Source organism: Rhyacophila brunnea, unplaced genomic scaffold, assembly GCF_057557595.1.
Source record: "Rhyacophila brunnea isolate RB1 unplaced genomic scaffold, BYU_Rbru_1.0 scaffold_13, whole genome shotgun sequence".
Classification (NCBI taxonomy): Eukaryota; Metazoa; Arthropoda; class Insecta; order Trichoptera; family Rhyacophilidae; genus Rhyacophila; species Rhyacophila brunnea.
Genome location: NW_028232785.1, coordinates 9,813,442 through 9,829,403, shown reverse-complemented (window position 1 = coordinate 9,829,403; position 15,962 = coordinate 9,813,442). Strand labels below are relative to the sequence as shown.

At 32.8% G+C, this 15,962-nt stretch overlaps 1 protein-coding gene and 1 long non-coding RNA gene across 3 annotated transcripts in view; both read right to left on the bottom strand.

Moving 5' to 3' along the window:
• LOC147076407 (uncharacterized) overlaps window positions 1-15,962 on the bottom strand; it is a 493,316-nt gene that overhangs the window by 69,635 nt on the left and 407,719 nt on the right. The window lies entirely within an intron of this gene.
• On the bottom strand, window positions 8,969-15,318 carry LOC147076435 (uncharacterized). Its single transcript, XR_015069627.1, has 3 exons — window positions 15,047-15,318; window positions 14,463-14,612; window positions 8,969-10,486 (listed from the first exon to the last, which is right to left on the bottom strand). It is a non-coding gene; the product is annotated as an uncharacterized LOC147076435 (long non-coding RNA).

Below are 15,962 nucleotides of genomic sequence, written 5' to 3'. Positions count from 1 at the left end.
TACAATTCATTTATTTTTTAACATATTGTGGACATTACAAATTATAAGTTTAAGACGTTCACAACATGACATTTAGAAACAAAGATATATAAATATAACAGTATTACATAAAAAAAGAGATATATCAGTAGATGAATTAGATAGGTACAAGGAAGTACACCGGATGAGCTAAGCAGACCCTATTTTAAGATTTTATAAAACAACATCCACCTAAACTCATTCTCACGTAGGTGGAATATATCAACACCCGAAGCAATTTCGTTGAACATAGTTATCACTCTCCCAATTGGCATTACCAGTGGCAGGTTGGTTCTGCACCTTGGTAGAATAAACAACTGGTGGTCTCTATGACCACCTGGTTTCCAGTAATTTATAACAATGTAAGTAAGGCGAGTCCATGAATTTGCTGACATGTAGGTGTCTACCGTCCGCATGACTTTGCAGGAAACCATCAATTTATAACTACAATGTATCTTGCAACATAATATTGTTAAAATTGCAAAACAAGCGATTTATGCGAGTCAATCTAATATCAACAGAAAGCTAATTTAGCAAAAATAATTTAATAATTCAATTAATCAATAATATAGAAAAATTAATAAATAATGCTATTTAAGTTTGCTATGAAATGCACAAAAGTTATTTGTATAAAATCAATCTTGCTTAATCATTTAAAACTGCATAATTATTCAAATTACAATCAATTATTTATAATTTACAAACGAGCCATGCATTACGCAATAAACCTAATAAGCATGCATATCAAAATATCCAAGTAGTGATAGCAGCATTTTCTATTGTATCGAATCTGTATAAAACACTCAGTAGAAGAAAGCAACCGTAAGGTTATCGTTGCGCTTTGCCCAATCGATTTCGTAAATCCATCAGAACCTTAGACTATAGATACATCTAGACGCCACCCGTTGCATTGCTAAATGAAGCCGCGTGCCTTGCGTTTGGTTTGTGAGCGAGCCAACTCATTCATCTACAAATGTTCGAGACCATAGACCATTTCGCTAGTGCTCGCCCAAAGTGCTCGCACTAGACGCTCAGAATTAAAATATAATTTTCTATTTTTTTACGTTATATAGTATTTTTAAGCGGTCAAAATGCAACCATTAGATAAAGATATCCATAATTTAAGTTATTTTAAAGAAACACTAGGTCACAGATATTAAAATATATAATAAAATACAAATAAATTATCACGAACATGTATCAACTTACTTATGAAACGTAATACCATCTTCTTGCTTATCAGTACGGCTACCACATTTTAAGACAACACACAGAACCATCTTTTCTACTTAATTAACCAAAAATATTTACCACTGACTTTATGTTTAACACAAAAATATCAATTTTAGCAACACGAGCTCGCAAGTTATCGACGCTATGAGAAGCGTTTCGCCCCGATTTGATGGCGATACTTTTGGAAACTGGCTTGTAGCTAGTAGACCTTTTATCTTACTCTAGCGCGTGTCGCAGAGAATGTAAGGGTGCCGAATACTTTCTCACTCGCACTCATGCATCGTTTTTGTTCAGGCCTTGATCAGAACGCATAATCGTGATTTCACCCAGCGAAATTATAATCTGTACAATTATCTGTCATAATTAAATTATTATCTATTTGGAACGAGATAATAAAACCAGGGTTCATTTCATTCACGCATCAATCTCTTCTTATTATTGGAGTCAAACCAACCTACCCTCCGATTCCCTATTCCATCTCACTTCTAAAGTGGTGACAATCTCACATTTACAAGATCTTGATTAAGACGGCAGCCAAAATTTACTCAAGATATGCATAACGACTCAGACTTGGGCCTGTCGTAGTAAATGCAAGGCCTTGTCTTATAACAGATTTTAGGCGAGGCCCCTAAGTACGGGCGAAAATAAAGGATGATATTTACTTAGTAATGGAGTAGCAAAACTATAACCCTAATTAAGATCATATTTTGATTGCCTTTTTATATGAATTAAGTATTGATTTTCTGTTGTCTGTAATTAATTTAAAATACTCGGACGCTTTTATACCCATAATAATATTTTTTTGAACTGCATCATAAAGGCAATTGTTTTTTTTAATGTGATTGATTACCTTGTGTATATACAAAAGATATTCTTGCATATTTGGGTCAAATCTTTTCATTTATATTAATCTTCTATACACGCCTTCCTGATTTTAAGTTGTAAGTAATAATACTAAACTGACCCTACCCTATTCATTTATTATTTTAATATATATTTTGTTTTTACATATTAAATAATGTAAATAATCAGAATAATATTTTTTTGTTAATTCTCCAAACTCTTTTCTTCCATGGACACTTTTATTAAGAAGTCTCTGTAAACTCAAAGCACACTTAAGTGCATGGCGATCTCAGTCTTGGACATCTGCTTCTGACACATACATTCATACCAAACGTAGGGGCTCGTAACACGCTCGATTAAGACCGAGTGCGGTGTTGCGGGGCGGTTTGGTATGGATGGAACTACTTCGTAGTCTGAGGCTAGTCAACCTCGGCATGAAACTGTGTATAATATTATCCCGTCTTCGAAATAATAACTTCACTACTGTAACCAAAATTCAACTATAATAGTAATAGTTAGAAACTTTCCTGTTTAATTGTCTAAGTCTAAATCAGGAGTGGCCAAAGCGTCGACCGCGTAACTGTTACTAGTCGCCCGCCTGTCTAATCTGTATACATCTCTTAACCCTGTCCGAGATAAGCCGTGCGATAGAGACAACGCGCCACAATCTCAAAGTTAGCCGATTATCGCCGACATTCAAGGCTAAAACAAGAGTTGACTTGTAGGTAACTCACGTGGCGACCGTAGCGTATAGCGGACGTGTGTGTGGCCGTTTCGGGATTTATGACATTCTGATATAATCGTCTACCTTCGGCTCTGCAGGAAGTGTTATTGAGGTTTTAAGTAGGTACATAATATAAGAAGGCGAAATAGTGAAGGAGAGTTTTATTAAAGCACGAGAATTGTTATTTCAAAAATTTTACAATACATCTGAAATGATTGGTTTATTAAAGAAATATCGCTGTTTTGAAATGAATTAATGTGTTTATTCATGAACTAATTAGTTTTTGAGAATAAATCATTATTTTATCTTATTAACTCTTAGCAGCCTGTACTAAAAAATTCATTCGTGAACCGTGCTGGCACACAGAGTAACCGCATGGAAATCATGATTATGAAGGCATTTTGTAAGCTAAATGCTTATTTCAAAAGGTATAAGTAATAATTATATTCTATGATATTATATGCTATCATTTTATTTAGTATTATTGATATATTATTATACTTTATAATAAACATAGAATACTTAAATAGGTAATCGAAGTATAATAATATATCAATAGTACCTAATACCTACCTACTTGAATACATCGTTGGTTTATAATATTAAGCAAGTTATCGAACTGTTATGTCCTTCCGATGAGTGTTTTAAGGAGACAGGTGATTTGAGCTGGTAGGTATCCTGTATGGTTTGATGGTGTTAACCTTCCTTAAGTTTCTTACCAGAATTGGGACACTCTGTGAAACTCCTTGATGTAATTCTTCACAGTTGTACGTTTAAAGACAGTATGTCTTCGAAGGCAATTTGTCAGGTTAGTTATCTTCTAAGATGCTGGAGCGTTTTGGGCATTGATAATTGATTAGGAACACAGGAAATTAATACAATTTTACGTAATGTAAAACATTACTATTTATTTCAGCGTAATTTCAGTACAAAATGTTTAACAGACAAAGCTTACGTACTGTACAATGGTGTGGTGTCGAAAGACAACGGAAATAACATTTCCTGTGTTTTATACAGTTTACTTTAATGGGTTCTTTGACTTGGATCGAAGTCCAATTTGATCTGCAGGTGTCCATATAGAGCGTATTGATAACAGTTAATGGGTTTTTTGATCTAAACTAAAGTCTAAGGGTATGGATTCCAATAGTGTGCACGAGCTCGAAATAACACAAAATAACATTAATATTAGTTAATGAGTTTTTTGGCCGGGGTATAGTCTAAGGCATTGGTGGCCAACCTTTTTAGCAGCTGGGCCAGATTCTAAAAATGGGATTTCCTACCGGGCCGTACAACCGATTTTTTTATTATCCAAAACAAATATATAATATATATATTAATAAAATAAAACAAAAATGAGAATCAAATATTATTATTAGATTAGACTTTTTTTAAATAATCAAAAATAAACAACATAATATAAAATAATAAATTTTAGTGAGAAGTTTGATTTTATGTGTCAGAACTAAGTGCATAAATATCGATATCGAGTGAGGTTGTTCCTACACGCAAACAGTTTTCCAAAAGCACATTAGTGATTCGTGTTCTCACTCGGGATTTGATAGGCTAAGTGTTCCCAAATAGCGATGTCATCATTAGAGCATGTTCGATATTTCTCCTTGTCCAAATATGTTTTGTAAAACTCTTCCAAACCAACCTGATGGAATTTCTCCTTTAACTGTTCATCGCAACATATTTCACAATGTTCCCTTTGTAAATTTCCCGGTAATAAATTCACGTCTACGGAAAATGGCGTTGCAAATGCAGCAAAAAGCACACGGTGCATTTTAAAATCTTGAGCCAATATCGAATATCAATTTTCTAAATTAGCACATATAGCGGCAGCATTATTTGATATTATTTTTATTTTCTCACTGCTCCACGGGCTACAGGTTGACACTCAGTGGGCCGCATGCGGCATCGGGTTAGCCACCCATGGCCTAAGGGGAGAGTGCAGGTGTCCAACAGTGCGCACGTGTATAAATCAACATTGATAACAGATTGTTTTACCCCGAGTATAGAGATTACATGTTATGCTGCTCACATAAAATTCAGATATCGCGCACGTGTGCATTCAAAAGTTGTAAATTTGTTTAAAATGTTATCTCGATTAATTTATTGGTTTTAGATAAAAACCTAAGTGTTGAGTCTTTTTGAACATTTCTAGTTTGATACAGTCAAGTAGGAATTTAAGTATTTATATTATATTGTTTATTTAAACGCTTAAAGTTTGTGAGATTCAATAATTAAATAGTACCTATTGTAAATATGATATGTGTGATGCCTTATTAGTGTATATGTTACACCGAATGTGCGAAATTGACTATTACATGTAACAGTCAAGCCTGTTGCCTTATTCATGAATTAGGTAAATTGTCTGCTGAGTACATGAATTCGCCAGGGTATGGAATTCTTGAACTGTCAACATGACAGAAGAAAAAGTAAATTTAATACGGATGGTTTTATTAGTTATAATTGGACATAATATAATATTAGTATTATTAGGTTAGGTTAGGTTTTGTATTTCTGAATTAAAGTATTCAACTGAATGTCCATTTTGAGGTTAGCTATCAAGTGCCAACAAACTATCACAAGCATTCAATTGACCAAGCACGAATCAAATCACGGAAATACTTTTCAATAAAATTCTTCCGTTATCATATTATAGTTCTAGATTTTTTTTGCGCATAGTAAATGGATATGAACGTCATTGCAGTTATTGATTGGTATATTTTTATATTATAATCAAAGACATTTGACACATTTGTTTAGTTTGATTAATTGCAAAAAATACCACCGGAGCGCGATCATCAATTTTGACCATAGATAATATATGTACATTTTGACCAATGCATGAGCATTTTGATACATTTAGTTTAGTTGCAAAAAATACCACCGTAGCGCTACTATCTAATTTGTCCAATACATGAACTAGACAGAAAAATTACTGCCGAATTCACGCACTCGCCAGATATTTTGTATAATTCATGAATAAGGTAACGGGCTTGCATTTTTCATGATTTAGGCAAAATTTTGCCCATTTCATGTAATATTCAATTTCGCACATTCGGCGTAACATATACAACAGAACGTTACCTATCCTTACACGAGTCATCGTGTATGTGTGACCAAATAAGTCATCATATAAATTACATGAACGTATTCTACCACTTATTTAAATAATATACTTACACTAGATATATTTATGTATAATAAATAATAATCTCCACGGTAAAAAGAATTTTATTGCTAAATTACATAATATAATGGATGATTAAACTGAGATATTAAAAATTACTAACTTTTACACGAGACTATCTCACAGTGGCGAAGGCAGGAGGTAGGCTGATAAGATCCGCCATAAATAGTGCAAATTAACCTTTTTCAGTCAAATGTATATGTTTTTATTGAAATAAGACTACAATTCACAGATGGTATTGGTTGGTTTTTAAAAATCAGTTAAACCCTGTCTAAACCAAACCATAATAGTATTGGTATATTTTAGGTGATATGACAAAATTGTGCACATTTTTTCATTCTTACTTATTTGTTTTCGTTAGATTATGAATACGTATTACACATATTGTTGGTTCATTTTTTTAATTCATCAAGTTGTGCCTAAACCAAATTATAATAGATAAATAAATTATGCATAATTTTAGATATTTTATAGATATACGAGTATTTTTTGACTATTATCTATTATGGCTTGGTATTCGCAGGATTTAATTGAATTTTAAAAACTAACCAACACCATCTGTAAAATGTAGTCTTACTTCAATGAAAACAAGTATGTATGACTGACAAAGTTTAGTGCGCAATATTTATGGCGGATCTTAACAGTCTACCTCCACCCTTCACCACTGCTATCTCATTAGTATTATCACGAACACTCAAATCGCAATACTATTATTGAATATTTAATCTAGAACTAAAACTGACGCCAGTTGTCAAGCAGTATTACATAATATAGGTATATAAGTATAGTATTGGATTTGTTTAAAATTTTTAAAAATGTCCGATAACGGAAATATTTTGCAATAATTTTCATCACTATGTTTTACAGGAGTGTTTTGAGTGTCATGGTTGAGCGACTCCTCGTTGCTGAATGGCATGTGTTTTAAGTGTCGCTCGGGCACATTAACTTCCTTCAGGCAGCTTCCACTTCAATGATACTTTCAGCCCTCAGTGAGATAGCAATTAAAATGAAATATAGTTAACTAATGAGATAATTTATCAATATAATTCTTACATGCTATTCTTTTATTTTAATTTAAATAATATTACGAATACACAAATAAACCCACATAATACTATATATACCTATCGTCACTTACAGGCGAAGTAGTGTAACTCTCAAATATCAAATTGTTCAGGAAGTGAAAAAAACTGTGGGAATTGGACTTACTTATTATTTTATTACAAATTGAATAGCTTACTCTGCACGTACCCTCTGGCTTACGTTTAGAGAAGGTTACAGCATTTGGCTTGAATATTTTTGGCAAGTTACAAATGGCTAAAAAATAGTTTCGTATTATTTTTTGATATGAAATATTTTTTGGGATTTATGATACTTGGCCAGTTCGTGTAAGAGTATGCAATAAGTCTATTTCTATCAAAATGACACTTTGGTAAAAAGGAGGGTTACGGCAATCGGTCTGTACAGTGACGATATTATATATAAACACAATACACTACTTATACATAGTATTTGAAACATAATTTTCGTCTGCATACTATGTACGATATAAAACAGGTGTAGTAGGCTAAACGTACTATAATTATTTTGAATATCGGATAAAATACCTACGTAGAAAATACTATAATTTTAATAATTTCATAGAAATTGTTGGAAAGTATGTACTTACTAAAATTTTGAAATATAAGAAAATTTGAAGAACCTGGAAAACAAATTCTCGGAAAATGTAAAAAAAAGGGATTGAGTTTGGTTTTAAATGAAATTTCTTGAAATCATCAGTAGCACCCTCGCGTTCAAAGTTGAACTCCAAAAACTCCCAACTTCTCTTAACATTCATCGGCTAATTTATGTGATTCCCAAGCGGTGGAATAGACTGGGGCAATGTTGTACGTAAGGCATACTTCAATTTAATTAGGTTCCGCTTTATTTTTCCTACTTTCATTTAAAAAAAAATTTGAAATCACAATGAATTATTATCATGAATATTAAATCAAATCAAATTTAATATATTAATACTATCGACTGAAGGTACTTGATGAAATTTGAATTTAAATTCTAATGGATTCTAGCTCTGTACTATTCCATTTAAGTCGTTTTTTGCGACCCGGGTTTCGCCTTTCGGCATCTTCAGGCGTCGAGTACACTCACCAAAGATAAACACACAAAATTTGCACACAGTTGTGTGTTTATCTTTGCTGAGTGTACACGACGCCTGAAGATGCCGAAAGGCGAAACCCGGGTCGCAAAAAAGAACCTAAATGAAATAGTACAGAGCTTGAATCCATTAGAATTCAAATCAAATTTATTTATTTTACATATAATGAACATAACAAATTATAAATTCAAAGCGTTCACGACATGACATAAAATAAGTGTTAACAATTTTTGAAATAAAAATACAGAGAAATGTGAGGTAATAATACAATAAGTAATAAAATAAGAAAATAAATAAAATAAAAAAGTAGGTGGAAGCACACTGGGTGAACTTTGATAGACTCTATCTTAAAAACTTATAAAACAACGTCCACCTTAATTCACCTCACGTAAGTGGAATATATCAATATCCGAAGCGATTTCATTAAACATGGTTATTGCTTTCCCAATTGGCATTACTAATGGCAGGCTAGTTCTACACCTTGAGAGAACAACGGATGCCCTCGATTACTAAGGTAATTATCAGAGACACATAAGCCAACACCACCAAGAATGGCAGAGTACACATTTACTACACCAGGCCATACGGCTTAATTACGGTAATGTAGTTATTAATGGAAGTGAAATAGTTACAAACACCCGTACATTGAGAAAACTACATAAATATTGTGATCTCGCCGAGTCGAACCCAGAGTCCCTGAATGAAATGCCAGCGCCTTACGTACTGGACTACGAAGACACTGTACATATACGCTTGATTTATTTTTTAAATTCACAAACAAATTTAATTAACACCAGTTACGAAGTAGTACATAATATATTTAATACATCATTTTACACATCTAGATTATTGAACATACATATTCTGAAACCACTAATAAGAAAATAATATAGCCAATAGAAAATATCATTTTTGAAAAAAGTAAGACATCCTGCAGGAATCTAACCTGCGTCTCTTAGGTATCGCGCCCTGTGAATTACCACTATGCAACGACTACCATGCTTAATTGCGAACCACTTTAACTAATGGTTTTTATAATACCTGCTAATAAGTGCTCTCCAAATTGAGTTACAGTAGTAGAGACTTTTGAGAGTCAATTTGTAGATTTTTTTTAAACCACACATCGCTTTGATGCTATTTTTCACCAGTGTTTGTCTTTTTGTGTTTTTTGAGGCTACTAATTTCCACATTGATGTAGTTTTTTTCCAATATGTGTCATATTGTGTGTTTCGAGTTGTCCAATCCGCAAGAACTTTTTAGAACAGACGTCGCATTGATGTGGCTTTTCCCCGGTATGTGTCATTTTATGTACTTTGAGATTACTAAATTGCAGAAATATTTTGAAACAAACATCGCATTGATGTAGTTTTTCACCATTATGTGTCATTTTATGTCTTTTGAGAGTACTAATTCGCATAAAGTTTTTTAAACAAACATCGCATCGATGTGGTTTTTCACAAGTATGTGTCATTTTGTGTTTTTTGAGGCTACCAAGTTCTAGAAAGCTTTTAAAACACACATCACATTGATATGGTTTTTTCCCAGTATGTGTCATTTTATGTCTTTTGAGATTCTTAACATGGAAAAAATTTTTAAAACACACATCGCATTGATCCAGTTTTTCTCCAGTATGTGTTATTTTGTGTGTTTTGAGTTGTCCAATCCGCAAGAACTTTTTAAAACAGACATCGCATCGATGTGGTTTTTCCCCCGTATGTGTCATTTTATGTTCTTTGAGACCACTAAATCGCAGAAATTTTTTGAAACAAACATCGCATTGATGTAGTTTTTCACCATTATGTGTCATTTTATGTCTTTTGAGATTACTAATTTGCAGAAATTTTTTAAAACACACATCGCAATGATGTGGTTTTTCACCAGTATGTGTCATTTTATGTCTTTTGAGACAGCTAAATCGCAGAAAGTTTTTAAAACACACAACACATTGATGTAGTTTTTCACCAGTATGCGACTTGTATGACTCGAAATGCTGAGACTTCATGCACAAAATGTAGTGACTATTTCGATGACTAACAGATTCAAACACTCCACGACAATTATTGCAAACAAAGTTACGTGGAAAATATGTAACTCTTCTCAACTCAATTCGCACCACCTTTGGCAGGTATAATTTCTGAACTTCCTTTTTGACGTTTTGTTCATCTATTGTTATCTCCGTGTGCTGTTTCATCATATCTATGATGTTATTGGTAGCATGGTCTGTTTTGTTATTCGGCATGTTTATCTCAACTGTGTCTTTTCCATGGATGTCCTGTTGTTTACTGTGACGTACTGTGAAACATTGCTGCGTAGACACCTACAAAGAGAATAGAGTTGGTATACTTACACAATTCAATAATATTAAAATAAATAAAATATGATTGTGTTCCCCTTATATTGCACTAAGTATATGTTTTGACCATGGCCCCCACAAGGGGGGGGGGGCTGACAGGGACCTAGCCTGGGGGCCCGGGCACAGGAAGGGCCCAGCGAGGCGAGTCAACCAGATAAGTTAACTAAACACACATCACAACTTTGCTTCACTAGTAAAAAAGTCTATTATCTTGCAATAATATTATTATTAAAAATTATGTTGTACGATACAATTTTTAATTGTGTAGCCAATACTCGACAACTCTATAATTCAAATGGATGAATTAAATTATACACAAAAAACACTAAATATACACATTCATTTTACCGCGTACACCGTTTAGAAAACGTTATTGTAGAGTATCACAATCCTTTTATTCTTAGAGATTAGTAGGGGGCCCGCTTCAGGATGTGGGGGCCATGGTTTTGACAGTTAATTGCTTTTGTTAATTGATGTTTTTTTTATTAGATATAACTAACGAAAGGTTAAACTGTCCTGTGATCCTGCACACTTTTTGATAATTACCTATTGACAAGGCCACAAAATGAACGCCTTCAGCTGACATTTCTTGCGATAGATTTGTGACGTCACAACTTTTCGGTCCGACCATAAATGTCGACTTTTGTTTGAAATTACGCGCCCTACATCTAAACAAAGCTATAACAATTATGTAATGAGACCCATAGTACAGTCTGAGCGAACTATGGATGAGTTTTCTTTCAAGAAGACCGAACGGTCTTATTAGATAAAGTGTAAGTAACTAAAATGTATAGAATTAAGGTTAAAAATAGATATTAAATTGTAAACGACTTATGTGATATCATTTGCTAAACATTGTAACCAAATGTCCATTCATAATTAATCAAATTTTGAATTATATAAAATCAAATTTTATTTTACGTAATTTTGGTCGCGATGTATTTCCCGGCGACTAATATGAAATATCTTAAATAAATAAATTATGATATCAGATAATGTCGTAACTAAAATCTAATGATTACGTTTTGTAAGTATTGATTGCTTGATTGATTAAATAATAAATTAAATTAATGTTCTTAATTGTAATAAGGAGTGTACGAACTTTAAGTACCTACCTTTATAAAAGATAGATGGAGGAATTTCGGAAATAGAAATTCTAACAATGTAAGTCCAAGGACCCGATTACTTTCCTAATTTACAAATAGAAATTGTTCTTTAAATCTGTCACTTAAGCCCGACAGATTAATTTTAAATTATAAAAAGTTACCCTAAATAGGTAACTTTAGAACCTTAAAAATAAATACTTGTCGTAGAAATCTAGTTCGGATCTAAAGTCTAAGTCTAAATCATGTCTCTAAGTTAAAGTGTTTTATAAAATAATGTAATTAAATAAATTTTGATCGTACCTGCTCCCAGCTGATTAGAATCAGCACGCAAAGTTTCGGTATAAAAGAAACGGCTGAATTTAATTTTTCACCATTCTGTTTACACTAACACACTCGAGCGGTAATTTTGATTATTCACGTTCATGTTCCGCACCGTTTTGAACGGATAGATTTTCATTTCTTTTAACCGCGAATCCGATAAATGAATTAATAGATATTTGGACAATCTATGTTGAAAGTACTACAGGGACTTTTACGATTGTTACTAAACTTGTACCACCTATGGGTATTCATAAGTTGCTCATTTTTACCTAATTAAATGATCATAATTTTCCGGAAAACCCGGGAAATAAACAGCTTTTCTGTAATTGGTCCAAGAGTTTGGCTCTTTGTCTTGTGGAAGAGGTAGAAAACTGCCCCATTGGTACATTTGTCGCGTGTAAACACGCCCAGAAAAGTCATGTAAGACCTTTCTTGACCCTTTTTAGTATATTAAGTTAATAAAATCTATATTTCAATGACAAGTATTTGAACCTCTACACGTAAACGTAATCTCTTGATTAAAAATATGAGTAATCCTTTAGTTATTCAAAGAAAACATAAATTTAGAGTATAAAGGAACGTACTTTTTCATACACTTCAGTCGTCGATTTTCCAATAGTAACGTGAGGTTGTGCAGTTGCACAGAAGAAATTCGTAAAGTTTCTTTAAAATACTCGCGATATATTTACGAAATATTCCGTCGTGTCACTAACGAAACGTCATCGTAAATGACGTAGTCAATGTCACGCTGACAGTTATTGTTATTGTTAGTGTTGATTGTTTCATATTATTTTGTTTTTTGTTAATATTTTAAAATAATTTGTTTAGTGCCCCTGATGTAGTGTGAGATATTAATGTCCAACCTCATTAATTTTCAATTAATTTGTTATTGGGAAGGTATTATTGGACGGTTAATTTATGTACCTATTGTTATATTATTTCTGTCGCTTTGGATTTTGTTTGATAAATATTGTTTTATAATAAAAAAAAATGTATTCAGTTGAAAATATCCATCTGAGGCGGACGAAAGTACTAAAAAAAAACGTTTTATTTAATTAAAACAACAATGCAATGCAGTTGCACCATGAATTGACAGTTAACAAAATAAAAGGAAAAAAAATAACAATAATAAAACTATTCAGTAGACATAATGAGCCCTTTGTAAATCTTTGAATAATGCTTCTTGTTATAATTATTGTTCAACTTAGTTAAATTTTATTTGTTGATAATTAATTATTGTCATAGATTAGTAGGTACCTACATATATTGTTATATATATATGTAAAACAATACATAATAAATAACATTATTGTATTATAAACAATGATGTCAGTGGGTAAAATGTCACTCTTGAGTTGAGTTACAATGCTTTCTTTGACCATTTGGAAGCGGCATACATAAAAAAGGCGTGCGTTAATCATTTTTCATGTTAATTTAGATTTACCGACATTGTCCTTCACGATTAGGTATATTAATCATTATGTTGTGAACGTCTTTAATTAATAATTTGTAATATTCACTACAATTTAACCTCGCAATCATCGATTAAAAAAACTCTAAATTTGACGATACGTTGATTTTGAGAGGTGCCTGTCAAGTGGTGCGATTTTACACCTCTGGATTATTTCCTGGAAGGTTTCGTGAAGTCACTGATTTGACACTTACTAATAAGCCAGCAACAATTGACATCTTGAAGCCAACATTGTTCATCGCCAGCAGTGCTCGAAAAAATTTGGCCAATATTGAACGCCCAGAATTTGCTTGTTGAGTGAGATACAAATACGATAGCCATATCTCCGAAATCATTTTCAAATGTTAATAGAGACCAGTGTCGAAGGGTGGAGGTAGGCTGTTAAGATCCACGACAGATAGCACAGACTAAGCTTTCTCAGTTATTCTCTTATTTGTTTTCATTGAAGTAAAACTACAATTTACAGATGGTGTTGGTTAGTTTTTAAAATTCAATTAAACCCTGCGAAACCAAGCCATAATAGATAATAGTCAAAAAATACTGAAATCGTACCTACATCATTTTGGATATTTAATAGATATAATAATATTTTTTATCTACTATGGTTCGGTTGGGTTAGATTTAATGAATTATAAAGAAATAACCAACAACATGACGTGTAATATGTATTCTTAATTCAACGAAAACAAATAATTATGAATGAAAAAGTTTGAACTATTTTGACGAATCGCTCATAACATACCAACACTATTATGGCTTGGTTTAGGCAAGGCTTAATTGAATTTAAAAACAAAATGACATCATCTGTAAATAATTGTAGTCTAAGTTCAATAAAAATAAATACGAATGACTGACAAAGTTTAATGTGCGCTATTTATGTCGGATCTTAACAGCCTACCTCCACCCTTCGTTACCGATAGGCACCATGTATCGATCTTTCGAATAAAAAACTGGTTAAAGTTAACGTGTGTTACTTTTACAATAAATTTAAAGTTCTATCGAGCCTAATAAAACAAGGAACCTTTATAATTATTGAACGTACCTGATCTGATGGCCTGTATTGTGGATCGGAACAGCCAGGAGGATTATTTTCATTTTTAATCTGGCAGAATGCGTTGTCATCAAATTCTTCTTTGATGATGATTCCCTCATCATTCTCAGACTTTTTATTGATAAAACCGATTTGATAACTCTGAAAATATCACCATTATTAATAATATGTACTTAACAGTATTACCATTATGATCAGCTGCTGGAAAGAGGCCTCCCACATCTCTTTCATCTGCTAATAAAATTTCCGAATTAACCCTGTGCTTTCAAGTGTTACACTAGAGCGTGTCCTGTCTCGCGTTTGATGTTACAACCCAAATTTGACGTTTAGATATTGGGCCTTTCTGACTTTATTCAATATTTTAACAAATAATAACAATATCCTAGTAAATACAATCAGCAACATGTTACTTGTCTAAATTGAATTTGTTGGTTTACTTATAAAATTGTTCACACAGCAACTGAGTGTATATTGTTATGCACTAAACAAATGAAGCGATAATACAATTTAGTTGGTATGTGTAATGGACGACTAATACTAATACACTCGTCTAAACAAATTAGGAATCTACTTACCTCTTTTAAATGGATACTTTTCCTGTCGTCCTCGATAATTTCCTGTTTGACTGACACGTCAAGTGGATTCTTGCTTTTGAAGTGATTTACGTCAATCCATTGGTATGCACCGACACAGATTACCTCCGCCGTTGCGTCAGGCACTATTTCATCGTTTGTTTCGGTTTTTCCTTCCATTTTATCGGTATTTCATGTCAAAACGTGTCAACAGCTTCCCCTCAGCGTGGTATTTCATTACTGGCCATAGACTTATATACGATGGCTGTCTGCCTACTGCCATAGACAATATGAATAAATATCGTGATCTTCGATATGTATAAGACGTTGCCATGACGTTAAATTATATTGTTTTCCACATAGCGCAATGCTAAATTCTCAATTTATTTATAATTATTATGACAAACTTAAAACTTTCATAGCATGTAAATGCTTAATAATAAATATTTTATCAACAGATTTTTTATGTACCTACCTATTTGTTTGAATAATATAGGCAGGTAGCCAAAAAATAATAATAAATTTAGTGAGTCGATTGGCAGCACTGGCAGATCTGGCAGAGACAATTTGGAACTAAAATAAAATGGGACCGTATTCTGCGTACCTATTCTAAGCATTTTGTATCGGGACCTCATTGACAGAACCTAATTAATTCATACAACATGTCGCCTCACGAGATGAATTGTATGAAGAACTAAGAAGGTCGAAATATTCTATTTCCGATTACTCTAGTTTTCTTAAAGGTATCCAATTTACTATCTATTAATCAATTCTACTTTCTGCATACATTTTCTGAGTAAATCCTCATGTACTTACCTACAACCACGTATTTTCTTTCTTACTAGAAAGAGATAGGAGGTTTTTCCCTTTTTGGCAAAACGCCCTTTCCGATGTCTTTTTGGATAATCTCTTTCATCGA